The sequence below is a fragment of the Euwallacea fornicatus genome, chromosome 23, assembly GCF_040115645.1.
Source record: "Euwallacea fornicatus isolate EFF26 chromosome 23, ASM4011564v1, whole genome shotgun sequence".
Lineage (NCBI taxonomy): Eukaryota > Metazoa > Arthropoda > Insecta > Coleoptera > Curculionidae > Euwallacea > Euwallacea fornicatus.
The window spans coordinates 975,256-1,003,191 of NC_089563.1; the positions used below are offsets into that span (position 1 = coordinate 975,256).

Here is a 27,936-nt window from a genome sequence, read left to right on the forward strand (position 1 = left end):
GATACTGACTTTGTGGGCCTGGAACACCTTATATAATCTGAATACAATCGTTCATTTACAGACCTCTTCAATTGGCATTGGAAGTTTTCAGAAATGTTCAAGGAGCATAGATTTAAACTAAAATGAAAAGCATGGAAAGAAACTTTCCATTAAAGAATAGCGCTCACTCTTCCGAAGATATCAAAACAGGTTTTGTTCATTTAGGATACGCAATATAATCTATTAAACAATTATTATTTCTCGTAAATAATTATCGATGAAACAAGCTGTTTTTGTTTGCATGAATCCTGTTAGGGGTAATCAAGAAGGTCAGACTGACTGGAATGAATATGCTATTTCGGATATGACAATTTTACTGCTGCTGATGCAGGTCGTCCACCTATAGTGTAAATCACGTAACTTTTTATTCACGTTACTGAATGTAACGAGTAAGAGTCGCCTTACATAAAATGACGAGACATTTACATTTTATATGCTAGAAAAGGAGAAAGATATATTCGATTGTCTAAGCACAAAGCTGGTTTGTTCCATAATTGCCGCTTAATTTGTTAACATTTCTTTATTGTCATGACATTTGGGATTTTGAAAGTGTCAGTTTTCATTAACTTATGTTGTGCTTGCTGTTTTAATCTTTTATTTCCTTTATTCGTCAACAAATCTGTTCTTTTGAGAACTAAAATAGTACTCCCAGTTATTTATTATCAGTGTTGTTATTGTTATTGGTAATATAACGCCCACATTCTTAAACAATAGGCGTAAAGAGCTTGTCGCCTCCCTTATGGATTTTCTTGAAAGATAATTGGAAAGCAATGGACCAACATTACCATTAAATTTAGTTAAAGTATTTCTATGATCATTATTGACTCTGAATCTAACAATAGTTTTAAATGCTATACGTACTAATGTATTAATTTTTGAACTATGTGGTATCAGTGCTGATATGAAGCCTGTGATATGATTAAAAACTTACGTGATTTGTATTATATAGAGTGTTATGTACATACGTGGCTAAACTTCAAGGAACGATTCTTTCAGTGATTCTAAGGCGAAAAGTTTCTGTAAACACAAATTTGGCAATACTTCGTTTTTAAGGCACAGGATGTTAAACTTAACAAATAAACTGTTTTTTTGTAAAAATTTGAATGACCCCTTAGCGGATTTTGTGGAAATTTCACACCTAACTTGAACTAACTTTTTTTTAACTTTAATATTTTTTCCATTAAGCGCCTAAAACGCAACTTTTTTGTTTGTTGAATTTTTTTCGTATAAATTTGCATTTTTACTTGCTTAATGGAAAAAATATTAAAGTTTAAAAAAAGTCTGTAACGCATAAATAGCCCTATTAACCACACATAACACTGTCCAATTTCAACAAAATCGGCTAGAGAATCATTAATATTTTCACGATAAACTTTTTTTTTTTAAGTTTGGCACCCTCTCTGTTGAAAACGAAGTATTACCGAGTCTATATTTATATAAACTTTTCCTCTTGCAATCATTCATAGAATTACTCCTTGAAATCTGGCTACCTACATAAATAGCACCCTGTATATTATTCTTGTGGAGGCAGATTCATCTACAAGGTGTCTCTGAAAGGTCTGTTTAAAATTGTGTCGCATATTTCTGAAGCGAAAATATAACGATTTAACCTAATTTACTTTAGTCTCGAAGTGGACGGTGTCAAAATAAAGATCGTCAAACTGAAGATCACAAAAGACAAAAAAATTAATTTCTTGGTTTGTAATGGTACCAACTGAACAAAATGTCGCATCAGGGGGTTTTATGGACGAGAATTCAGAATCCGTTTACATTTTCGATACATCTTAAAGAGAGCCCTATTAATACTGGTCGAACTCTTCTAAAATAAGACATAACTTTTTTTATTCACCCGGTATAAAATTTATTTAAAATAAAATCTACGTTTTCCTACATGTTTTGTGAAAAAAAAGTATCGTGGTACAAGTCCCTACAGTCATTCCTTCTTGAAATATTTCAGGTTTAGAGTTCGCTGCGTGTCTTGAAAAATAGCTTTGAAGTACATATTTACCAGTATAGGATAGCAAAATGAGCACAACAGAAATTGATATAGTCAAATACAAACATTAAGATTAAAAAGAAAAAGATAAAAATTGAAGATTAATTGAACGTTTTGAGTTTTTCCGTTTTAATAGTTTAACATGTACCTTAAAGTCGTTTATCAAGACATGCAGCGAACTTTACATTTCAAATATCTCAAGGAAAAATATCTATATCGATTTGTACTGAGATACTTTTTTTTATAAAACACGTGGAAAAATACAAATTTAGTCACAAATAATTTTAATACCGGGTGATAAAAAACTTATGTAAGTTTAAGGAGAGTTCACATAGCACAACCGTGCCCTCTACAATGTGCATAGGAAATATAAACGGATTCTGTTATCTCGTTCGGAAAAACTTCTCGATACAACATATTGTTCAAATGTTAATATTAAAAACTAACTTATTAACGTTTTCCCCCTGTTTAATCTTCACTTTGACGTTTTATATTTCGAAAACCGTCCACTTTTAGTTTAAGGAAAATTGGATTAAATCGTTCTGTTTTCGCTTTCAGAAAGCCGTTATAAATTTTGTACATACCTTTCAGACACACCCTGTGCGTAGGATAATAATGAATAATATAGTGAACCATAATAGCGGCCTAGCTCTAATATATAATTTATTAGCAAAATATCCAGCTGGTGACCACTCATCTCCAACAGCCCCCTGGCAATGTTTCAGGTTAAATTGACATGCAAGAGTAATGGCAATATTGCGGATAACCCGACAATACGTAAACCATTGATGAACAATCGCCTCGTGCTGAATCCGACCGTCATTAAACGGACCCTTATTAAATTAATGACCGATTCTTAGACCACAATAGGGTATGATGGTTAAGGGGTGGTTATGTAAACTATGTAGATAGGATGTATGCTATCTGGTCCGATAATATTGACAGAATATTACTTTGCTGACTGGTAAACAAAACATAAATCCCAACATAGTTTAGTCAGTCTATCTTAGTTAAGTCTATGTCTATTCCCTTAAACTTTACCAGGCAATTAATTTAATGAACGTCCCCTTAACGAAATGATAATTTTAATGGCGTTGAAGTTGCTTGTTTACGACCTAAACGATGGATGTCTATGACAGATTACCTTCTTCTAATTGTAGTTTCAATTGCAATCAATATTCCTTTGCAAATGGAGGACTCCGACCTTCAGTTAAATTTGTTTGGATTATTTATTGAAGTTTTGGGACCAGCGATTATTTATTCAGGAATAGCGCCGTTATAGACCTCACTACATGCCTTTTACTCAATGGTTCTATACGTGCTAGTGGATGAATTTTATATTATGTTTTCGGGTGTTTCTGCTCATTTGTCAAATTCGAGACAAAAGGGAGAAACGGAAAAGGGATGTAATTGTATGTATATTTCGTAGGTTATGTGATGGGATCGTTATATGCACACGGACTTTCCGGCTTTGGAAAATACGAAACTGCCGAATAAGCCAAAATGGTAACGAATATAATGGATCCAAGATGTACAGAGTCAGAGCTAGAGTTCACAAAACTAGAAATGTTTAAAACTTTGGTAAATACGTTTAATACTGATATATACGTCTTCATTTAACCCTATTAAGGATTTATACTGCTAAGCAATTTTACCTATCCATGTGGCAAATAGAAAAATACTAGGAATTTTCCAATTCTGCCATGCCCTTATACCGTCTTTTAATATTAGGTTTTCAGGTAAATAACATTGTACATATATTGAACTACCAATTAATTAAATATGTTTTGTAGCTTCAAAAGCTATTCATAGACTAAAACGTCAAATTATTAAAAAATCCTTCAACCGGTTTTTGGGCTATTACTCCAAGACTGAACGTATTCCTTAGTCCGTTTACAAGGTGTAACACATCATCATGAAGATATTTCAGGGGGTGATGGTACTTGGTAAAATAAGAAGAAAATGCTAATAAATACTCGTGGTCAAAAACGCACCGTTTTTGATATACAGGATGGCAAAATCTGATTTTTTAGAAAGTTTTTGCTACTTTCTTTCGTGCGTCTAAATATAGGTTAATGAAATTTGGTGTCCCTATGCTTTTTAAGAGCCTCTACGTGAAAATTTCAAAATAGTTAGTTTCCGTATACAGAGTCTTATGTTTATCTGGGTCATACGCGATTTTTTATTTGTTGACTTTTTTTGGAACATCCTGTATGGTTTCTAATTTCACATTTTGATTTTTTCTTCGTTTCCTTAACTCTTTGATCTGCTGCATTATTCTCGCATCTTTTACCATTTACGAAAAAATTGCATTGCTCTGAAGAATTTTGAATAACCTAATGCGTTCTTACCACGTCAGAAACGTTCAAGTTCTTCTCCCAGCAAATTCTCCTATACACTTGAGTGTTTGTCAGCGATTTCTACAAATCCTGACTCAAAATCCGTTGTTTGCAAGTTTCATTTAGTAATTAAGCAAACTTTAAAAGAAACATCATCCAAAATATCCATAATGAACACTTTTAGGAAGAAGGAAATCCACATTTAGTGAGAGGAAATTATTTTCAACGGCAGTTTTCTGCAAACATGTGATTATTTAATAGGACCTTTTTTCCGCCGCCAAGGTCAAATTGAAATTATTATCATTAATTCCTCAAAGAGGATCTTCCTGTCTTCGTAGAAGAGGTATCTCCTGTCTTGATAAAGAAAAAAGTGGTTCATGCACCATGGTGCGCCAACTCATTTTAATCTGCAAATAAGGGAGTTCCTAACCAAGATTATCGCAACCGTTCCACTGGTCAAGGAGAACCTCAGCCAGGGTTTCCTACGTCCTCAGATCTGAACAGCCTGGACTTTTTTATTCTGGAGATATTTTAAATCATTGATATAACAGAGCTCAGTTGACATAGTGGAAAAATTGCGGGATAGAATAGTGATTTCACGTGAAATTATCTACAATATTCCTGACATTTTTGGAAGAGTCCGTCGCTCTATAAGACACAAAGCGGAATCTGACGTCTCTACAGGAGGATATTTTCAGCAGTTTGTATAATTTTGTTTTTATTTAGATTCACTTACTTTTACTGTTCCGTCACTAGTTTGATACATATGATTCATTATTAAGAAATGCTTCATATTTCCTCTTGTTTCCTTAACTTCCTTCTTAATATGCATATGCCGCCACCTATGCGAACTTTTCGTAAATGGTGATAGATACGAGAATAATGCACGAAATCAAAAAGTTTAAAAAATAAAGAAGGAATTTAATTGAAGGAAATTAATTGTTGGAACTTCAACAAAATGCAATCATGATGTGTTATGACATCTTAAAGATCTCGTCGAGCTGATTAATTTGACACTTTGTATAACAAGTTTGGTCCACATTTGCCGAAGTTATCGAGCTTCAAAGTTTGAAAAGTCACAAAAGTTGTGTGTTTGAGCACATAAAGTACTATTTTTCTTGGAAATTCAACAAGATGCAATCATGATGTATTGTGACATTTTCAAAATCTCGTCGAGCTGATTAATTTGACACTTTGTATAATAAGTTTGGTCCACATTTGCCGAAGTTATCGAGCTTCAAAGTTTGAAAAGTCACAATAGTTGTGTGTTTGAGCACATAAAGTACTATTTTTCTTAAATGTGAAGTCAGAAATCATACAGGACGTTCCAAAAAAGTTAAGGGGCAAAAAATTGCACTGGACCCAGAAAAATGTTAGACCCTGTATATGGACACTAATGGTTTTGACATTTTCTAGTAGAGGGTCTTAAAAAACATAGGGATACGAAATTTCATGAAGTTGTTTCTCGGCTTACGAAAGAAGTTGCAAAAAACTAAAAAATACATCGAACTTCCTCATCCTGCATATTAAAAACGGTGCGTTTTTGACTATGGGTGTATTAGCGCTTTTTTCTTACTTTACCGAGTACTACCATCCACTGAAATATCTGCATGACGATCTGTTACACTCTGTATAAAGCCGTAATACTACGCAGGACAAATCGTCCATGTCCGTTTTGCCTAGAATCTCCGAAAACAGTCTTGTCTTCAGATACCACCCAAATCCTGATACATTCTTTCACCCTTCGTCGAAATACTTCGTAAAAAAACATGTGACTCGTTTCCACGAGAAGTAAAATTGCTGGTCCGAACCATTAAACCCAAACAACATTAGTCATCTTGAATTTTTGATAATCGATTTACCCTGTTTATTGACCTTCCCTGTTTTCATATCGCAGTAAAAAATTCCTAGCTTTTAAGGGTTCCTCTTCTCTTCCCAATAAATCTCTTTTAATATATTCGGTCATGTTAATATTCCATGGGGTGTCATTTGTCCTAAGTGTCCCTCTTTATCCCGGCATTTATTATGTCGAAATTAACTTGACAATTCTCTTCGAGCCCTGTTACTAGACCCGCATTATTCTTAGTAGCTACGTCAAGCGATGGTAATTTATAATGTCCTCCATCATTATTTAGGCTGAAGACGGGCCAACTTCATCGCTTCCCAAATTAACCTCATTTTATTAAATTGGACTGCGTTAAAACAATTGTTTCTGAAGGGAACTGTGGTAGGTGAGACAAAGACAGATCGGGAATACTTAAAATTGCGAGAGATTGTGGGGGTGACGAATGAGTCGGTCAATGCGCCCTTTAAAACGCTGGAAACGACTTAATTTCTTGTTTTTGTCGCAGTCAAAGCTGGAAAAGTTTTAAAGCAACATAAAAAAGTTTGAAACTTGTGGTACACATGTGGATTGAGGGGACATTCTGGGACTGATAAGAGTGGCCTCCCAGGGAAAATAAGGGATATTGTGCGACGGGAAGTTTGCAGTACCTCAACTTCTGCCTCTTTCTTTCAACAATACGCTTTAGGTGATCCGTATTGATGGCAAAGTTCATCGTGGTCTTCAGTTGAGCAATATTTATAGTGAAATTCTTTCCATAGCGTTAACTCTCATAAATGTGATAAAACGTTTGAATTATTCATTTGAATACTATTGCAAAGGCGCTTATCCTCAATTCAAAATCTATTTCCCAATTTGTTATTATTGTGCAATTTCAATACGTGTGAGGTAATTAGGAGTTAATTTATGAAATCGCTCAAATGTTATCGTTTTAATTCCTATAGACATCATTTCCATTGTTTTTGTTCAAACATTAATATATATTCGGGCAGTAATTTTCAATTTAGCTAATTGCATTTCGAAACGCATTCATCTGAGCTGCGAGATAATTTATTAATTCGATTTAACGTATAGCAATATATTCGTTTCAATTAAATCTGTAACACCATATACCATTGTGTGTAGGTATGAATATTAATTAAACTTTCAACATTCTATATTTCGAGCGAATATTTCAACACATTGAAACGGATATAAAAAGAAACGGATTCAAATTTTTCTCGAATTCAAAAAATATTCTTCATTGTACGAATCACAGTTTTCAAAATAGGCGAACACACCTCAAAACATTGATGATTGCACCGACAAGGATCGTAGAAACCGCAGAGGTATGTATAGATGCAAATCATCACCAAATTTACGAGGATAGACCCAAAAGTACTGCATATAAAATATAAATGGCAATTTTTTGTCAAAAATTTGCCTATAGTAAAAAGGCCTGACCTTAAAAAGCTTATGTTTAAAGTGCGAAGGTGCTACATTGGGTTCTATTTGTTTTGGAACCGTTTTAAGAGATTTTCCGAACATGGAAGAAATTAGCCATCGACACATGATTCAAAGCTTTCACTTGAAAGGTCTTAATCAGTCCATCCAACACCAAAATGACGTTAGATTCTACTCTGGGGAAATCTGGTCTTTCCTTAACAACTAAAATATATAGGGTGGCAAAGTTTAAACGCAGTTGTACCAGCTGTCAACACGAACTCGACAGTGATCGACCAGATGACACTCCAGATATGACCTTTTCAGATATTGTGGCGAAAATCCACAAAATTGTACTAGAAGAGAGGTATTTCAAAAAGTATTGTACATCGTATTTTGACTGAATAATTATATATGAGAAAGCTGTGCGCAAAAAGAATAAAAACAACGCCGGGAGGGTGTTTCAAGGGAGTTTTTGGCAAAGTTTCGCAGCAATAAAGCCGACTTTTTGCGTCGATTCATAACCGTGGATGAAACATGGGACCGTCATTTCACAACTGAGATGAAAGAGCAATCAAAACGATGGATTCAAAAGGGAGAGTCGGCTTCAAATGAGGCGAAAACTGTTCCATCTGTAGGAAATGTTATGATTTCGATTTTTCTGAATGCGCATGAGATAATTTTTATCGACTATCTTCCTAAAGGAAAAACAATAAACAGAAAATATCACACACATTTTTTGCAATGTTTGAGGGAAGAAAATAAGGAAAAGGCGACCGCATTTGACAAAAAAGAAAGGCTTGTTCCATCAAGACAATGCATCAATCCATATTTCAGTCATCGCTATGGAAAAAATCAATCGCCTTGGTTTCGAACATTATCCTCAGCCATCCTATTTGCCAGATTTAGTCTCTTCAGATTACGATCTATTTCCAAACTTGAAAAAATTGGTTGTTAGCGAGATTTGCCAATAACGAGGAACTGTAGCCCGAAGTTGATGTCTATTTTGAAACAATCGAAGCTTCTTACTATAACCAAAGTATAGAACATCACTGGGAAAAGTGTGTCAATCTCAAACAAAACTATATTGAGAAATAATGTAATATATTCCCAAATTTGCTTCAAGTGTTAGGTCACGTACTTCTGGAACTATCATCGTATGTCTCTTTAATAATCAGAAATACTTTCCGGGCACATAAACAGAAGTTCAATGGAACTGCTTCTCGATGGTTCATCCACAACAACAGTGGATGTTATCATAGACGATGGCTTAATGGGCAAAAACATCTTCCGGATCTCTCGTCGCTGACTAGACGAATCCGAGTAAGTTTGCTTGTGCGATGACCAGATTGGTACAAACTACGACGTCATTATGACTGAGTTAACTCTCATTGGGTGTTGAGCCGTATAAGTTTTGAAGGACTGATTCCGAGGAAGTAATTCGCATATTTTATGAGTTTAGTTGATTAGTCAATCAGAGGGTGGAATAATAAATATGCCACACCTTTTTCACTACAATGCACATGGAGTTTTAGTGAGTGCAAGCAAAAGGCAATTAGGCGATTGGTAAGTGCAAGAAAGACAGAGTACAGTTTTCCCTTCCATCGACAACGTTCGATTAGCGTCTTTGACTTCCAAGCAGCAGCTTCATCCGAAGACGTAAAGACGTATTGTATTACGAAAAGAAGTTGTTTTTCAATTGATGCGCTCTGAAATATAATTTCTATCGAGGTGTTTGTAGAGGTAAAGCGACATTAAAGTTCATCATGGAATTTGTTCTCGAAGAATGTAGTTTACGCGCATTTTCAAGTATGCGCGTAATTTGCGTCCTCCAAAAACGCGTAGAACTATATCCATCCTCGACTCAACGCGTACTGCTCGTGAGTTCACGACTTTAGCCGATTGTTGGCGAGAGACAGAAAGACTGTAGCCTGTCTCTCTCGAACTTATCAATCTCCGAATTGTCTTTTGTTTGCACTCACTAAAACTCCATAACAGCGAAAAACATACTGTATACCAAACTCGTCAGATTTTTTTGTTGAAGAAGAACCTAAAACACTTAATTGCTATCAAATAATATATTATAAAACAGTCTACTTGCTATACCTAAGCCATTGAGCGAACAAAATACTTTAAAATCTATCATTGTAAATAATGAGATAAATGCAACAAAAAAGATTTACACATTTCCTTGCACGAAGCTGCCCCGGGGGCTGCATTCGACAATCCACTTCTGTTCTGTTTCTACGGTTGAGTGAAGAGAGACCATCTAAAATGAAATGAAAAATGAAAAATGTTTAAATTGCTACTTTATGAATGATAGTTTCCCAAGTTGTATTTTATAGACATCTAAAAGATACAAGTTACGTATATTTCTAGTCACAATTACTACCCTAATCGAACTACAAATTAATGCACCGTACTCAGGTCAAGATTCAAAACTGCAAAGGCCCCTGATCACAGAACAATGGGCGCGCTTGAACATCACAACATGACTTCGTCTTGTATACTATAGTATAAGGGGTTCATCTTCTTTTTAATTTCGCACATGAGCTTGTAGGGTTGTGTGGGTGCCTCCACTGGGTTAAACGCTTTACTATGTCAAACCCGACCCTGCCTACGGTACCGTAATATAGTCACTATTCTTCCAATGTTACTTTAATATCCACTATAACACTATCACCATATGCACTACTCGGGATTCGTATTCAGCTAACACGTATTCATCAGTTCACTTTTCCATGCAAATACACCAAATTCTTCCAGTGAAATTGCATAGATTTTCCATAAATTTTCCATATAATCCATGGCCAATTTTAGGGTAATTATTTAGCTATGTTCCACGTTCTAGCATAATTGTTTTACTTTATTGTATTTAGAAAAGTAACAATGGAGGAAGGATTTGGGAAAAAAATTTTGCTCCTATGATCCTCTCCGTTTAGAAACTTGGTTTGGTGTAAGAGAGACTTTCAACGTCTGATCTCGAAATAACTTTTATTTTGGCCAATAGAATCCATACTAAAATACTATAAGAACGTGAAAAATTACTGCACCAAAACCTTTAAAAAGTTTTAACTATAAATGTTTCAACTAAATACTTCGATCTCACGTTGGTACCTCCGTCTGAAAACATAATTTTTAATAACATCTCACACGTTCAAATCAAATCGTGAAATAACTCAAATCAAAAATTCAAACGGTCTGATTAGGTAGTATTAACCACTGTGCAACTGTTGGGATTGCTACTACATAACGCTCTTTCCTTCAGATAACGTAAAATGAGAACCAACGTTATTTTTGCTTCGAATTTCAAACTGTTGCACAACTGTCTCCTCAGTTGAATGTGACCAGTGTAAAAGTATTTGGGGTTCGAATTCACGTCAGTTAAGCAACCGTTGAAAATCATTAATGGCGCGGTGAGAACAAAACACAGACTTTTAATAGATACTTAATGTTAAACCCTCTTTATACCGAACTTGGGAAGTACTGGGGGAAACGGGTGTAAATCCCAAAATCCGTGTCGAAAATTCGACGTTGCCAAATTCCTTCGATGGCTGGCTGAGATTTCATTCAAAAAATGGAGCAAACTAAATGAAAATAACTATCACTTAACTTTTAAGGTCGCCTTACTCATTCGTAACGTTAGGTAATATTGGTGCAAACGGGCATAACGCTAAAAGATCGTACCAACCGCGAATTGAGATGGATAATTTATAAGGGTTAAGATCAAAGTCAGTACATTGATGCCTTGTATGCACTAAGACTAGAAGCTATGGAAGGGATAAAAATGCTGATCGTGAGTAAAAGTGCAAGTGAAAAGAAACATATTAAAAGTGGAACTAATGTGACACTATGGATTTCCGGGTGGTACTGTTTCAAGTGGAAATGCATGCCAAAGTTAACTTAAATTAGATCCACCACCTTTTTCTAGCTGCTTCTTTTGTAAGGTAAACTTTTTCACCCATCTGCTGGTTTAAAATTTTTTTTTTTTTCATAATTTAGACTTAAAAATCAACGTATGTCTCTTTTATGTCTTACTATAATCTCGGTTGCACAAATGAAACCAGAAACAACGTATGGATAATTAATGTTTACCCACACAGGTATTTATCACCCACCCCAACACGCACGCAATTATTAATTCTTCTTTCGTTTTCACATTCTCCTTCAACAAAACGAATGAATTATGAGCAAACCGGCGTTTTTACCTCGATTTTCCCCCCTTTTCAACTGTCACATATCTCGTAGCGCGTTACTCCCCTGACGTACCTTAATCTATTTTATACCTTTTTTTGAGGATGCTGACCCGCCACCCTGTATTATATCTGGACACTCTTTAACACGCTCAATTGACGATACGGCAAATTTACAAACTTTATAGCGATCGATGAAGAACCTCAAAATTAAGATGAACATGCTTTATTTCAAAATTAACTGCAAGCTATCGTGATAGTATTGGCAAAAATACGAGAGCCCTCAGGATACCAGCATTCCGAGCCCGATTGTTGCAAACTTGATTAGGAATTTTGGAACTACTAGTAAATTATTAGCCTCTAATCCAAGCGGAATCCTTCATCTTAAGACCTGAGAAGCAGGAAGTGGGGCCAATTGTATGGAAGCGGATATCCGGTATAGATAGTTATTAGACTGGAAGTCGCTTCCACCACATAAGCTTTCCAAAGGACATGACAGGAAATTTGCTGCGATGCTATACGACTTGAATAAAACATGTTGATGAGCAGCTCATGGCATGATCACGTTTTCTCAAGCGGTGCAAAATGTCTTCAAGTTGTTGATTATTCACTTTCAAAGAACTCGATATTATTGGACATGCGACCAAGCATCAACAGAAGATTGAGCTAGTAATAAAACGTATTCGCATGTAGCAATTTGCGATCGATTTATTGCTTGACTAAACTCCATTAGCATGCCTGACACCATTTCCCTTTTAGGTCTTTGTTGTCGACATATCACATACTCTTAAATTTCTGGAGTTTTTTCTGGAAAAAAACTATTTTCGGTTTACCGAAGCTAAGTACGTCGTTGAGTAAGTTTATGGCTTGCCCCATAAGAAAGCTAGAATATATCCAAGGCCTTCGGTAGTTAAGAAAATGGAAAAAAGATAGGAAAAATATTACCTAGTAGATTTCCACATTTATTTAACATAATGCCTAATTGCATGAAGACTAAATTATTGATGTACTGCCAACTTTATACAGTGTGTTCGTTTAAAAACTTACCACCCCGAATGTCGTAAAAACAATAATATGTATGAAAGTGCTGAGTAAAGTGGTTTTTCAGGTTGAAAAGAGAAACACGTCTGACATTATCTGCGTAAACCTAAGGGTCACCCCTTGATCATCGCGCTAGTCGCGCTTGAAAATTTTAAAAGGCACCCCAACCGAGTTGGACCTTATATTAAGGGTAGTTAAAAGTGCAAAATATCGTTGCATTAAAAAACTCGATCTGTCGAAGCGTTTTCGAAAAATCAAGGAAATATTAATATTACGATTTCACATACAAGCGATAAGCTTTCGAATTTATCAGATTTGTTGGCGTTCCTTTCTGTTCAACAAGTAAATAAATGAATGCTTTTCATCACATGGAACACATTTCATTCATCATTTTCGGGCAGAAACTCACTTTTGAAAGATTTCGTCATTTAGTATTTGTTAAATGGTGTGCGATAGTGTAGCATTAGCACTTCGATTAACATGGTATATTCCGTTGAAGAAAGCGTGGAAATGGTTTTAATGCACGGTGCGATTCACCTGCGCAGCCCGCGGCGGTTTTCAACCATAAATATCCTTACAAAAATATTCCTTATGTCTACGTGAAGCAACTTCTACAAAAATTTACAACGACAGGATCTGTGGCTAATGTAAAACGAAATCAATGAAAGTTTTGAATGAGGCTGCCATAAATGAAGTGTTGGAGCAATTTGCGCCTGAACCAACCATATCAATTAAAAAAGTGTCTGATCAAACTGGAATTTCAATTGGTTCTATTGCAAAAGTGACGAAAATACACAAGCTCCACCTATATAAAATGCAAATTCATCAAGTACTGGCTGAGGATGATCCCGATCACGGAATTGAGTTTTGTGAAAACATGTCAGCACTGATTACCGCTACTCGAAATCTTGTTAAAAATATCTGTTTCAATGATGAGCGTACATTTTATCAAAATGGTTTTGTTAACAAGCAGAATTGTCGCTATTGGTCTGACCAAAATCCTCATGCTTTTCGGAAAAGCCGCACCCAGTGGCCTCAAAAAGTTAATGTATCGTCTGGAATATTGGGAGAAACGATAATTAGGTCATTATTCGTCGTTGGTAATCTTGATGGTAAAGTGTACTTCAATATGTGCTAGAATTGATTAATCGTCTTGCAACAGAGACCGTAGCTAGGCAAGTAGATCACAACAGCGATTATCTACTCATCGAACATATTTTGCACCCTCACACCTTCACATTATATCATACCGGTGCGACAATGGCTCTTCATGGCCGATTTGCAGGTAGATAGATTGGCAGAAAAGGAGCAATTGAATGGCCTCCAAGGTTACCCGATCTAACACCTCTTTATTTTTCCCTTGAGGTCATCTTAAATCTGTTTATAAATCGAATCATAAAGACATTGATAAGCTAAAAAAGTCACATAAGTGCAGAATTCTAGAGATACTTTTCAAATGGTCCGATAGAAATTCCAAAATAGAGTGTGTTTGTATTTAGTGTAAACTAGAAATCATTATCAATATCTAGTGATCTAAATCTGGCAAAATTACAAGTTTAATAACATTCCCACACATTTGCAACGGTCAACTTGTTTTTAGCCCCATTGGTAAATAACATTAAATCGACTTTTCTTTCGTTTTTCCATGATTTCTCGTAAACACTTTAACAAATCGAATTTATTAATGCACCACTATTTTGTACTCTTAATTACCTTTAATATAAGGTGCGACTCGCTGGGATATACCATTTTAAATTTCCAAGTAGGGTAGTGGGGTGCAAGGGATGCCTATTAGGTTTACGTAGATAATGTCAAACATAATCTCCTTCGCAACCTGGAAATCACTTTACTTAGTACTTTCGTACTTATTTCTGTTTCTACAATATTTGGGGTGGTAAGTTTTCAAATGAACACACTGTATAAATACGAATGTTTGAAGAAACGATTAAGAATTGAATTTTTCACATTTTATATTTTAAAGATGGTTTTGCACAAGGAGAAATCTCCATTACTTTATTGGTGTCTATGCTCTGAGAGATGATTTGCTATAATTTATCTGATAATTCCATTGCTTCAAATTAAAGAAGCAGCAGGTGTTACTAAATATACGATAGATTAAGGAAATCTTATTTTGATTATTACATACGCAATATTCGATCTAATGACATAAAAATCTCCTGTTAAATACATGGTATTATTTAAGGAAGTGGCCAAACTTCCAAGAGTGATTGACGAGTCCTAAGATGAAAAGTTTATATAAGCATTGGTCGGGTAATGTTTTTTTTTTCAAGATACAGGATGGCACATTTTTTTAAATCGTTTTTTCAAGAAAAGGTTATTCACTTAGCCTAATGTGTTAAAATGTAGGCATGTTATTTATGGTTATCATTGTTATTTATGCGTTACTAATTTTTTTAAAGCTTTTATAATTATTTCACATCGACCACAGCCATGGCCATACAGGCTCCCGGATTTAAGTCCGTTAGATTTTTTCCTTTGGGTGCATAAAAAGTCCTGCATTTATAGAATTTCGGTTAAAACAGAACAACAATTTATCCAGCAGATGCGGAATCGATCTAACCAGATAAAATATACACCGGGAACATTTTGACGTGTTTGGCAATCGATGTTAAAATGAGCTAATGTTGACATGAAAGTTGGAGGAGAACATTTACAACAACCATTGTAAGTTTCGTGTTATTTATTGTTAAATATTTTTTACCAAAAAAAGCATACATTTTGTTCAAGAGTAGTTTTAATGAAGCGGTTTTCTCGTTAGATATTTCTTAAATTTTTCCTGTGCACGCAACTAGGAAACCGGGACAAAAAACTTTCAGCTCATAGGATTCCTTCGCTGTACTTAAAAAACTGTCACCAAATTTCAACACCATATTACATACGCCATATACAGTGTGATCCATTTTCTTTTTAGGTCAATTTGTAAAAAGTTTATTGATTGTGCGTCTTAACCCGGATTTTTTTTAATTATAGAGCTTGATAAACTGTACATTTTGAGCAAAAATGGCCTGGTTGATATAATATTGAAGGCCTACTATGACAGTTTCTAGGAGCTAAATTTTAATAAATCATATTAGCGATTTTTTTAGAAATAATCTGTGCGCGCCACTGGATTGATCACTTCTCAAAACAGGCCGTAAAAAATTTGAATGAAAAATTTTGAATAATAACAATTTTGTAGAAGAATTAAAAATGCACACCAGGTATTTACTTATTTTAAAAAATTTATAGTTTATAACAACTTAGTTATAGTCTTAGCCTTATACAGAACAAATGAAACAAAGAAAAAATGTAAATTACAATCACAAGAAACAATTAAATTTTTGTAATTTCTACCAAGCTATTATTTTCTCCAATACACTTATCATTTCTTTTGCGTATGTTCAAAATTACATTTCGTATTTGCTGTGGAGTAATTTTCACACAAGTACGGATTATTCTAATGTGTAGTTCTTGTAAATTTTGGGGTCTTGACTTATACACTTTTTCTTTAAGTAAAAACCAAAGAAAAAATTTCTAACGGGGGTTAAGTCCGGGGATCTCGGTGGCCACTCAGACGAAGAACTGTTCCGCCCTATACAACAGTTTTCGAAATTTTCATTTAGTCAATTTCTTATCAAACGAGCATTATGAATAGGACTACCATCTAACTGTAACTTTAAATTACGGCGGTATCTTCATGGTAAATAATCTAATGCGTTCCTAAACTCATTTTCAAAAAAATTTAGAAGCCCAACGGCATTCAAATTACCGTCAAAGAAAAAGGGACCAATTATTCTGTCGCATGGTATTCCACACCAAACGTTAATTTTTTGAGAATATTGTCTTCTTACATTTATGATGAATTCTGGATTTTTAGCTGACGAGTTACGGCAATTTGAACTCGAAACCACCCCATTTGTGGTAAAGGTCGCTTCGTCGGTGAACAAAATCTCGTTTAAAAAGTTACCATTGTTTAGGTATTCTTCTTGCAGCCAATAGCAAAATTCTAATCTGTTTTCTTTATCTCCTGGTTCCAACGTATGGAAAAGTTTTGGCTTAAAAGCTTTTATTTTGCTTTGTCTCAGGCATCGTCTTATACTTTTTCTGGATATGTTAAGGTCCAAACCAGCCATTCTAACATTGTTTCGGGGATTGTCGTTAAAATATTGCAAAATTTGGTTGTTATTTAGAAAAAGTCTACAAAGCCCATTTTGCCTCGTTTTAAGCAAATTTTTGGAAACCGATCCAGTTTCATCGAAAATGTTCCGTATGCGTTGCGCAGTACTTCGACTTACCGGTCTATCTGGATGTCTGATGTTGAATTCTGCAGTCTGCCGCAGGTTCTGCTGCCGAGCGCACGTTGACGCCAACAATACGAACAATTTCTGTTTGTTCTGTTACACTTAAATTTTCCATTATTGTCATGATTAATAATTTAATTTGTTTTAAGCACGAACAAGTTCTGATATCGATGTTGATGTTTGTTGCGTTTGTTTGACAGTTAAACACTTCGCTTGTTCTCCATAGCGCACTATGAATTATTGAAAATAAATAAGTACCGAGGGGGCATTTTTGATTCTCCTACAAAATCGTTATTACTCAAAATTTTTCATTTAAATTTTGTACAAGACCGTTTTGAGGGGTGGTCAATCTAGTGGCGTGCACAGATTTTTTCTTAAAAAATCGCTAATATGATTTATTAAAATTTAGCTCCTAGAAACTGTCACAGTAGGCCTTGAATTTTATATCAGTCGGACCATTTTCGCTGAAAATGAGCAGTTTATCAAGCTCTATAATTAAAAAAAAAGTCCGGGCTAAACCGCACAATCAATAAACTTTTTACAGACTGGCCCCAAAACAAATGGGTCACACTGTATATACGCCCTCGTGTTATTTGTTTTTTTTTTTCAAATTAATATATAACGATTAAAAAAAAAGTTTGACGCTCTGTTTCTTGAAAATCAAGCATTACCGGGCCTATGTTTATACAAACTTTTCGTTTTAGAACCACTCGCAGAATTACCCCTTGAAGATCGGCCACGTACTTAAATAACGCATTCCATAATGTCCCTATCCTGTTTTATAATTTTCCTATAAATTTTGAACAAACATACACTACATACGACGACTACCTAATCAGCATAATATGAGTGGGTTTCCCGAAGATGGCAAACAATGCAAAATTGTAGCTCTAGCTCGGATTTAAATTGTCTGTTTAGTTAAATTATTCACACAATTTCGAATGGAGGTACTTCCCATTCTACGGATGGTAAATAACTTCGATGAATTACAAGCCACGTCGGAGATGTAAGAAACACGATGTTGTTACAAAAGAGTTGGGAAACAATGCTTCTGAGAAGACTAATTTGGTGGGTATTGTTAGTTGGTATTTTTAACTCATTTCCAATGCTGGCATTAAACATTTTGATTTAACCAATTAGTGTTGCTCATTTTGATAAATTTCCCCAGTACAGTCGACAAAATGAATTTATTTGTTTTATAGTTAATGGGTTTCTAATTATTCTATAGCCCATACATGCATAATGCGTGTATAAATGCGATTTTGAGATCGAATTGCAAATTTACATTAATGTTGGTTAATAAATGAAATGGAGGGTGGGGGGCGTTCAACAGCACAATAATTTCATTTCAATGACATTGCGAAAATTTTGCAAACTGCATTATTGTACCTTACTTATACAACGAAACTGACATCTGCCCTGATGAAAAATACATTCGATCGTCTGAGTTAAAAATGATTTGATCACCAGCCCGAGGCTGGTTGAAGAAGTCAACAAATTTTTCCATGAAATATTTGGCCTTTATGCTAGAATCACAAGGAACGGCTTAACGCAGCACAACGTCCCATACGTATATTTACGTATCCAAAAAATTTAGCCCCCCATAGGTATCTCCGGAAGGCTCATTGCGAATTTTTACTAGTCACTTATTTACAGAGAACACAATGTGCCAATTTAGCAATTTTGGATTGCCTATAACTGCAAAGATTGATTTTTTTAAAAATCCATTCAAAAATCGTTTCGGCCGAATGGGGGGGAAACCAGTTTAATAGTAGTTAGAAGTTTCTAAGTGTACCCCTAAGGAGGGTGGCTACCCCGAGTATAAAATTTTAAATTGCAACACTTGTCACGTGATACCTTATTTTTAAGGTCTTTGTAATTCGAGTTAAAAAAAAAGCGTTTTGAAGAAAAAAACTCAATTTTTACGAAATTGCAGCATTTTTAATACGGAAATATCATATTAAAAGGTTTACAAAAACTGTTCAAAATCTTTTATCAAAACAAGATTTTTGTATTTTTTCTCTTATCTTTCATGGCCAAAATGAAATTTTTAGTACAATTTAACTTATTTATTGCTACTTTGAGTATTAATATTGATAGGAATATTGTTTTGATACAAGTTATGCGTTGAAAATAATTTGTGAAAATGGTGTACACAATTGCTGAACGAGTTGAAAAATTTATTATTCCGCCAGCAAAACCATTGTGTCTTATGGACAGCTACAGCGTTTAATGCAAAATACCGAGAGAAACAAATCTGTGATATTTACATTCAACTTTTTGTGTCGAAACTTGAAGCTACTGGATCAGCACTAAATATTAAGGCAAGGCGACACAGAACGTTGAATAAAATAGCTCAAATTGAGTCTTTGGATCAAATCATAACGTGTCCAACAGCGTCGCTTCGTATCATTTCGGAATTAACAGGGGCTTCTCATGAATCGGGTCGGAAACTTTTAAAATCAATCAATTTTTTTCCTTACAAAATACATATGCTTCAAGAACTAGATGATGGTCATTCTAATCGACGAATTTAGTGTTGTAACGAAATGATTCAGAAAAATAAAAAGACATTCTAAAAACGTTTCTCTTATTAATGAATGCACGTTTTATTGAAACGGATATGTTGATAAATAAAATTATAGTTATTGAGAAAATGAAGATCATCATGTTGTGTGAGAGGGTCATTCTCAATATCATCAAAAAAGTTAACGTTTCATCATCATGTAACATATTATTATTAAAATATTTCTAGGGGCGACAGTACCTAAAAAAATAATAAAAAAATGTTAATAGACCTCATTGTCAAGAATGCACTATTTTTGATAGACAGGGTGGCAAAGTTTCATATTTTTTTCTCATATTTTGCATTTTTCCCACCTATGTCTAGAGTTAAATTATTGAAATTTCGTACATGTATTTTCTTTTAGACCCTCTATAACAAAATTTGCCAATCGTCGGCAGCCACATACAGGGTGTTATATTTGTTCAGATGATGTACTATTTTATGCTTTATATATTTTTGGGGATTTTTCACCATGTATGAATTCTGATACCAAATTTTAGTTCTTTAAATAAGAAGAAAAAATAATTAGTGATCACCTATTTGAGGCAATTCGTAAGGTTCAGATAAATTTCTTAAAATAAAAATTAATCAAAACGAAAACAAAATTATAAAAACAAAGAGAAAAAATGTGAGATTTTGCCACCCTATATGTAGAAAATGATACGGGTTTAACTATGGAATTATTGGCATTTGTTTATTATATTGCAGAATGCTATCGCTCCCTGAAATATATTCACGATGATATTATACACTCTGTATACGGATATCTGAAATTATTAAAAATGCGGGAAAATTGGAGAAACAACCATCACAACTGGACAATTCTGAACCCTCTTTGTCTTGCAAGACAAACCAGACAATCCCATTTCTTTTTTCCCGCAAACACTCTATTTCGCACTTTCACAAAAACATTTCCAAATGTAATTTTTTTCTTTAGGTTTCGTGAATGATTATATTCGTTTATTTTATACAAAAATGTTTTCCACATCGGTTACTGTACAAAATTTTATTAAAAGCAAGAATTTCATTTTTTAGACGGTACCTGTGTACAGGTACCGTCTAAAATTCAAATTTTCATCATCAATGATTCTTTTAATAAACCCTGGTCTTTCGCCACGATATCTGCAAATGGGGACTTCCTCTTTTCACAAGGCAATAACTCTTTTAGAATGCGGTAATTAGTCGGTTTTGAAAGGCCTAAAAATAACAACCAAAGATAATGAGCTACTTTAGCACTATAAAGGGTTTGTCCTTTGGCCTTCGCTCCAGCAATTATTCAAAAAGAAAGATGTTTTTAATGCGTACAAAAACAGTAGTATAAAGCAAAAAAAAACGGAAAAAAAGACACCAAAGATGTCAGCGTTTTTATATGATATGATGGCATAACTAGCCTCTCGAAAAAATTTAACTTGCAAATTGAAAAGCTAACTTTCATATACAGGGTGAGTCGGGAGGATCGTGCCAAAGTTCAGGAGCGTGTTGTACATGAAAAATAAATGTAAAAAAACTCAAATGTTGTATCCGATTTTCGTTTGTTTACAAGTTATAGCGTAAATAAAATTAAAACATAAAATTTAAAAAAATTATAAATTTCATAAGAAATTCCATAAATTAACGTTTGGACATCATAGTAAATGTTCAAAAATATCGCCATTAACTTCTAAACATTTTCGGCTTCGTGTATGAAGAGCATTCGTTGCGCTCCTGATTGTTTCATGTCTTTCTTTAATAGAAGCTGCAGCATTTTCTAATGCGTTGAATTAGTGCATCTCGAGTGTCCACTTTTACTCTGTACACTTCAATTTTAAACCAACTCCACAAACAATAGTCTAGTGGTGTGAGGTCTGGAGACCTTGGAGGCCAACTAATAGGGCCACCACGACCAATCCAACGTCCAGGAAAGGTACGTTTATGGTAAATAGAATCCTAGTTAAAAAAATTTATTTACGCTATAACTTGTAAACAAACGGAAATCGGATAACAACATTTGAGTTTTTTTACATTTATTTTTCATGTACAACACACTCCTGAACTTTGGCACGATCCTCCCGACTCACCCTGTATATTGAATATTTTCATGCCTAGACCGAGGAGATCTGTTGTCTTCTCAAATTGGTGTCGGTGATGGTTGGCACAAATAGAATAAAGGCAAAAAAGGTATATTTTATGTCTTAATTTGCGTGTATAGACAAGAACTTGCAAGTTAGCTCGTCAGTTTTTACTCTAACTTTCGTCTCGATAGAGTTACGATCGCAGTTCTCGCTAATTATAGCGCATATATGTCAATAATGACTTAAAAAAGAGTCAGCATAACTAACAAACTGAAAATAAAATTTCTTAAGGAATAAGACTTTTTTCATGAGTATGCAAAGTACAGGATGACGCATTTTGGAAGAGATTATAGGGCGTAAGCACAATGGTAACACACGTAGATAGCTGAAATCTTGCTGCACGTTTCTTTGTGTGATTATTTCATGGTGAACTTATTACGTTTTCGATTTACAGGCTGTTTTTAAAATTTTTCCATTTACACATGGCGTCATTTTTATATCTCGGGTATTATGAAGTTACAGTAAAAGATTAAATGGGGATGTTTTAGAAATGTCGTTTTACAATTCAGCAGTGTATTCAAAATGCATCTATTAATAACGATTTTTGATGTCAGATATACAGGTTGGTTTTTTCAAACTGGGCACCCTATACCGGATGATTCAAGAAGGTGGTTTGTCTTTATATCTTTTTGTTTTTAAACTTAGAAAGTTGAGATGTGAAGGAAGGCTACATGAGAATAGCGCCAAGTGGTTGATATTAATGGCGTTTATCTAGCACTTCCGGTTCAACCGAAATTGACTTAAACTTCCGTTTTTCAAATGGCAACACAGTGGCTCATTGCAATTTTTTAAAAGACTATTTTTTCTTGAATTTTTTGATACCAAACGCAATGTATGTTCATTTAGAAATAAACCGTTAAATCATTAAAAACAATGAAATTTCGAATGAAATATGTTGGTCGAGGAGTAGGTCGTGGTCATCTTCCAAATGACAGAATAAAATATTTCTACTTGTAGAAATTGTGCGCAGTGGTAAAAACGCGACTGAGATAAATTATAAAAAAATGCAAAATTATACTAAAAATGAAAAAATCGATATACTGCTAGTATTTGGAAAATGTCGTCAAAGGTGTCAACTTAGAAACCATCCAGACGGTCACTATTTTAAAAAATTAGTGAATAAAATGAAAACGGGAAATGCTAATGAAGGAGCAAAATTTATTATCAGTGAAGACAAAGAAATCAAATCAAAAATCAGTGGCGTAGCTCGCTATGAAAAAACCACAAAAAAATATGTTGTTTAATATGGCATATTTATATACTAAAAATGACCTCTAGATTCCAAAAAAAGAAAAATTTTTTGGGCATTACATTTAAAAATCTAGATAAACGCCATTAATGCCAATGAATCGGCTCTATTGTCATATAGCTTCTCTACAAATTTCAACTTTCTAAGTTTAAAAACAAAAAAGTTATAAGGACCTTCTTGAATCACCCAGTATATTATTGGTTCGATATGTGTCTTTTAACTGAATCCAATGATTTAAGGTCTGCTATAATTTGAAGTAGAAGGAATGTGGTAACACAAGACTGTCTTCGAGATTGCCTCTTCCAAATCTCACGGGAATATATCTTTCTGTAACGCATTGTTTCTTACGGAAGAAATGTATTTTTAATCTTTTTTAGAATTAATTACCGAAATATGTCAAATCTTAGATTATTAGAATTGGCGAACCATAAAAAATAAATTAATAATATACAGGGTATCCCATGAAAAATATATCTATATCAAAACTAAAAAGCCGGAGATTTGAATTATTTTCCCAGTTTTCAAGTAGAATATACGAGATTACTCTTGGAACTACCTGATCTAACATTTAAAGAAAAAATAATTTCGGAAAATATTTCATTATTTCTCAACATAGTCTCTTTGAGATTGACATGTTTTTCCGTGCGGTCTTCTATACTCTGTTTATATTAAGAAGTTTCGACTGTTTCAAAATAGGCATCAACTTCAGACTACAGTTCTTCACTATTGGTAAATGTCTTTCCACCCAGCGATTTTTTCAAGTTTGGAAATGAAAAATAATCTGAGGAGACTAAATCTGGCAAATACGGTGGCTGAGGAGAATGTTCGAAGTCAAGGCGTTTGATTTTGGCAATCGCGATGACGGAAGTGTGAACTGATGCGTCGTTTTGATGAAAAATAGATTTTTTTTACACGCCATATGCGGTGACTTTTCCTAATTTTCTCACTCGAACGCTGCTCTACATTCGCACAATATTTTCTCTTTGTTGTCTTTCCTTTAGAGAGATAGTCTACAAAAATTATCCCCCGAGCCTCCTAAAAAGCTGACGTCATCACCTTTTCTGCAGATGGAACGGTTTTCTCCGATTTCAATCTTTGTGTCCATTATTTTGACTGCTCTTTCATCTTAGATGTGAAATAATGGACGCATGTTCCATCCACGTTATCAATCGACGCAAAACTCAGCATTATTGCGGCGAAGCTTTGCCAAGCACTCTCGTGAGTCATCCTCACTCCACTTTTTCTGTTCATCTTCATCAGCATGGATTTCTCAAATCCAATTATTCAGTCAAAATGCAATGTACAGTACTTTTTGAAGTGCCTATTTTACAGTACAATTTTGTGGATTTTCCCCAGAATTTCTGGAAGGGTCAGATCTGAAGTGTCGTTGGGTCGACCACTGCGGGGTTCGTTTTGACAGCTGCTGAGGCCACGTTTGAGCTCTGCCACCCGATATTTGACAGTTGTTAAAGAAGGTCCGGATTCTCCCAAAGTAGAATCTAACTCTTGACTTAGACTTGATCTGGAACTGAACTGGATCTTTCAAATGGAACTACTGAATCACATATCGATGATCAATTTTTTCCATGTTCACGACATCTCTAAAAATGGCTCCAAAACCAACATAGATCAACATAATACCCTCAAACTTTAGACATAAACTTTTTGAGATTAGATTTTTATAATATAGGCAAAATTTTAACAAAAAAATCGCCATCTATATATGGGGTCGAGTACCCCCTGAACTATCCTCGTAGATCAAAACATTTAATTTTAAGGGCTGTCATTCAGGCTAAAACCCCGAAAGTTTCCAACTATATCATCGAAACAATTTTCGTCCAATATATCAAATTGTCGGAAGATCGTATTCGTTGCATAGAGGCAACGAAACGTCAAGAAGTATTGCGCTGGCGAGAAAGAAATTGGCCGCACAAAAGGTATTTCGCTTGGAAGACTTTAGGTTGGGATCATATAAAGACATTTTAGATGCACAAATTGAAGGCCATTTATCAGTTTGAGAAACATCCAAGAAAGCTTAGAAGTTGAATGCTTAACGAATAGTGTAGCTTGAGTTTTCAGGTTAATACATTCTTCTTACGTGGCACGTTTCCAAGCACCCCCCCTAATTAATTTTATCCAACTCCCAAACATTAAACTGCAAGTAGTTGCAAATGAGCTTTTGTTCAAAGCTGACGAAGAGTCATCAGTCGACAAAAGCTATTAGTGGTAATGAGAATGTTGGACAGTCCAGAGTTCCGAATGCGCCGAATTGCTTAGAGACGTTCTTTCGTTGGACAGTTAAAAAAAAATTGCGCTGTTCCATTGACTTTGCAAGTAACGAAACTTGGCAAAATGAGTCACTTTCGACGAGCACGTCAAACGACACGTAATTTGATCCAAATTCTCACGAGTTATTTCCTTTCTTTATAGATATATCTACTATATAGAAATAAGGGAATAACTCCTATTGATAAATCATAGACGATTAGTTATAAACTCGCCCTTGTTTATCCAGATGTCTCCCGTTTTTTCTCAACGGACACCACTCATATTTCCCTGACACCATGGTTTTAGCTGATATACGAGATATCATTGAGGTCACAGATATTATCTGAATCAACTGTCAGGGGAAATGGAAAAAGCTGGGAATAAATCGTTCTATTTCGGGAGGAAATCTTGACGGAACGTTCCTTCTAGGACATGCAAATGCATGTCTTCAACCCATATTAGAATTGTCATTTAACCTGACTCTAATAACTGCACCATAACCGCAGGTTCATTTATATTAACCAGGAACGTTCCACGGGGACACTAGAATTATTCATGAGAGGTAGGCAGGGGACATTTAATTGAATTCGGGAATTTCGCAATGAAACCGAATTAGGAAACATTAGCAAAACACCTATTAACCAAACGCTGAATAATCGCTCCTAGTTCGGACATTAGTTAGTGAAATAACGGTAGTTGCAGAACTACGTGTCCGGTAATTTATTTCTAATGATACGTTAAAACATCAAGAAAACACACTTTATTAAATATTTCATTTGTCACGTACGAATCAGCATATTCAGCTGAATTTGTACTAGCGACCACCAGCTCTCCAGACTATCGCTCTACCTTCCATTAAGCTAAAAAAAACTTGGTGCTTTCTTCCTCCCATTGGGGTACCCTTTCGCCATAGCTATAAGGTGTTGGTGAAAAAATGTGAACAGAAAGTGACAACTTGGACCACCAAAGATATTTGGGTTCCATTTTTTGCCACACTCCAGACCGTCAAATATATTGATTTCACCTGGAGTCGAGAATCGACACCCAAGTATCTGGTATCAATTGTTATATTATTTTAAAAAATGTTTTGACATCAGAAGAATGAAATAAGGTGTAAATTAATAATGGCATAAGAGAAAATGATGAAAAGTATTAAAAAAAAGTCCGCCGCCTTGGGTGTACTTGGACTAGCCACCACCAACTTTCTGGGGATTCACTTCATCAACCGAGATACAATTGTACATCGGATTCATTCGACCATCGTTTTTTTCCGCCCTAGTATTTCAACCAAACTCAACAAAAACCTTTGCTAACATCTACTCCCTACAAATAATCTTAAACTTATCGAGAAATGTTAACCCGATAGGCTTACCTTGTGGTGATCCTAGAAATGCCTTTGTAGCTCAGTTTTACTTGGACCTTTAACAATCTTTAAAAACCCTTATTTGTAACATGAAAATTGGCTTGACACCGGAAATTGGGGTTTCTATTCTCGACGCTCGGTAAATCGACGATCTGAAGTTAGATATAAAATTGGGACCTGACAAACTCTGGCCGTGAATGCGATCCCTTACTTGTTAGCATTTTATATCAGTCAACCAAAACATTTAAAAAATATTGAGGAAGGATACCCTAACAAACCGAACGAACCACCGTAATTTCGTACCTCAGTCAACCTAGAAAACTGGTAGTCGCTGGTTCAAATTCGATCGAATGTGGTTGACTTTTGCTTTAACTCTTATCAATGCTCGCGATGTCCTTAAAACAACTCATCCATCATTTGATATTTCGAACATTAAAAAGACATTATTTCAAATTTAATATCTTTGTTGCAGCTAGTACCCTCTGGCACCACGATGTCTATCCAAAATTGTTACCAGGACGTTAAATATACTTCATAAAGTAAGTATGTGCTTTTCCACTGTCCAATAAAATTACAGTTGGAGTGGCGGCATCCAGTCAATTTATCCATCATTCTAACAAAAGACTAGAGCCACGTTGTCAGTTTGAAATCTTTTTCCATCAATTTTACATTTATAATTCTTCTCGATATTGAACTTAATTCTTACTTAAATCGATCCTGAAAGCCGAAAATAAGCAGCCTCCTTACAATATACGAAATAGCACGGAGGCCCTACTCTTCGACTGACGTACTTAACCGACAGAAGCTCTTTGAGAAACTTCGTGGAAACTTTTCTAGCTACGGAAATGAGATTTTGGCAATCCGATTTCGCTCTCAAAATGATAATTACGCTTCCTGGTGAGGGAAAGTCGGGAAATTCATTAAAATGCAATGGATTTTCTTCGAGTAATTTAAAATAAACAATTATGTTTCATTCATGAAGAAGAAAAGACTTTGTAACCTAAGATAACCACCCATATTTCTTCAACTCGTGAAACTATTGATCTTAGTTATTAAGCATTTGCAGGTCATTTGCTCTAGCTCTTTAACTGAATCATTTAACGAACGATCTAGGAAAATGATGTTTGGATTAAAATAAATTTCTACAGATCTGACCATATTGCTAACACAGTTTAAGATGCTAAAATAATGATGGAATCTCTATG

The 27,936-nt window shown here is 34.8% G+C and overlaps 1 protein-coding gene across 2 annotated transcripts in view; it reads left to right on the forward strand.

The window, feature by feature from the left end:
• Positions 1-27,936, forward strand: part of LOC136346525 (uncharacterized) — a 224,514-nt gene that overhangs the window by 74,437 nt on the left and 122,141 nt on the right. Inside the window, exon 2 of one of the 2 annotated variants that reach the window (XM_066295745.1) lies at positions 27,204-27,270. The exons of the other annotated variant lie outside the window; for it this stretch is intronic. The gene's annotated coding sequence lies outside the window, so the exon portion shown is untranslated. The remainder of the gene's footprint in view (positions 1-27,203; positions 27,271-27,936) is intronic. 2 annotated transcript variants of the gene reach the window in all.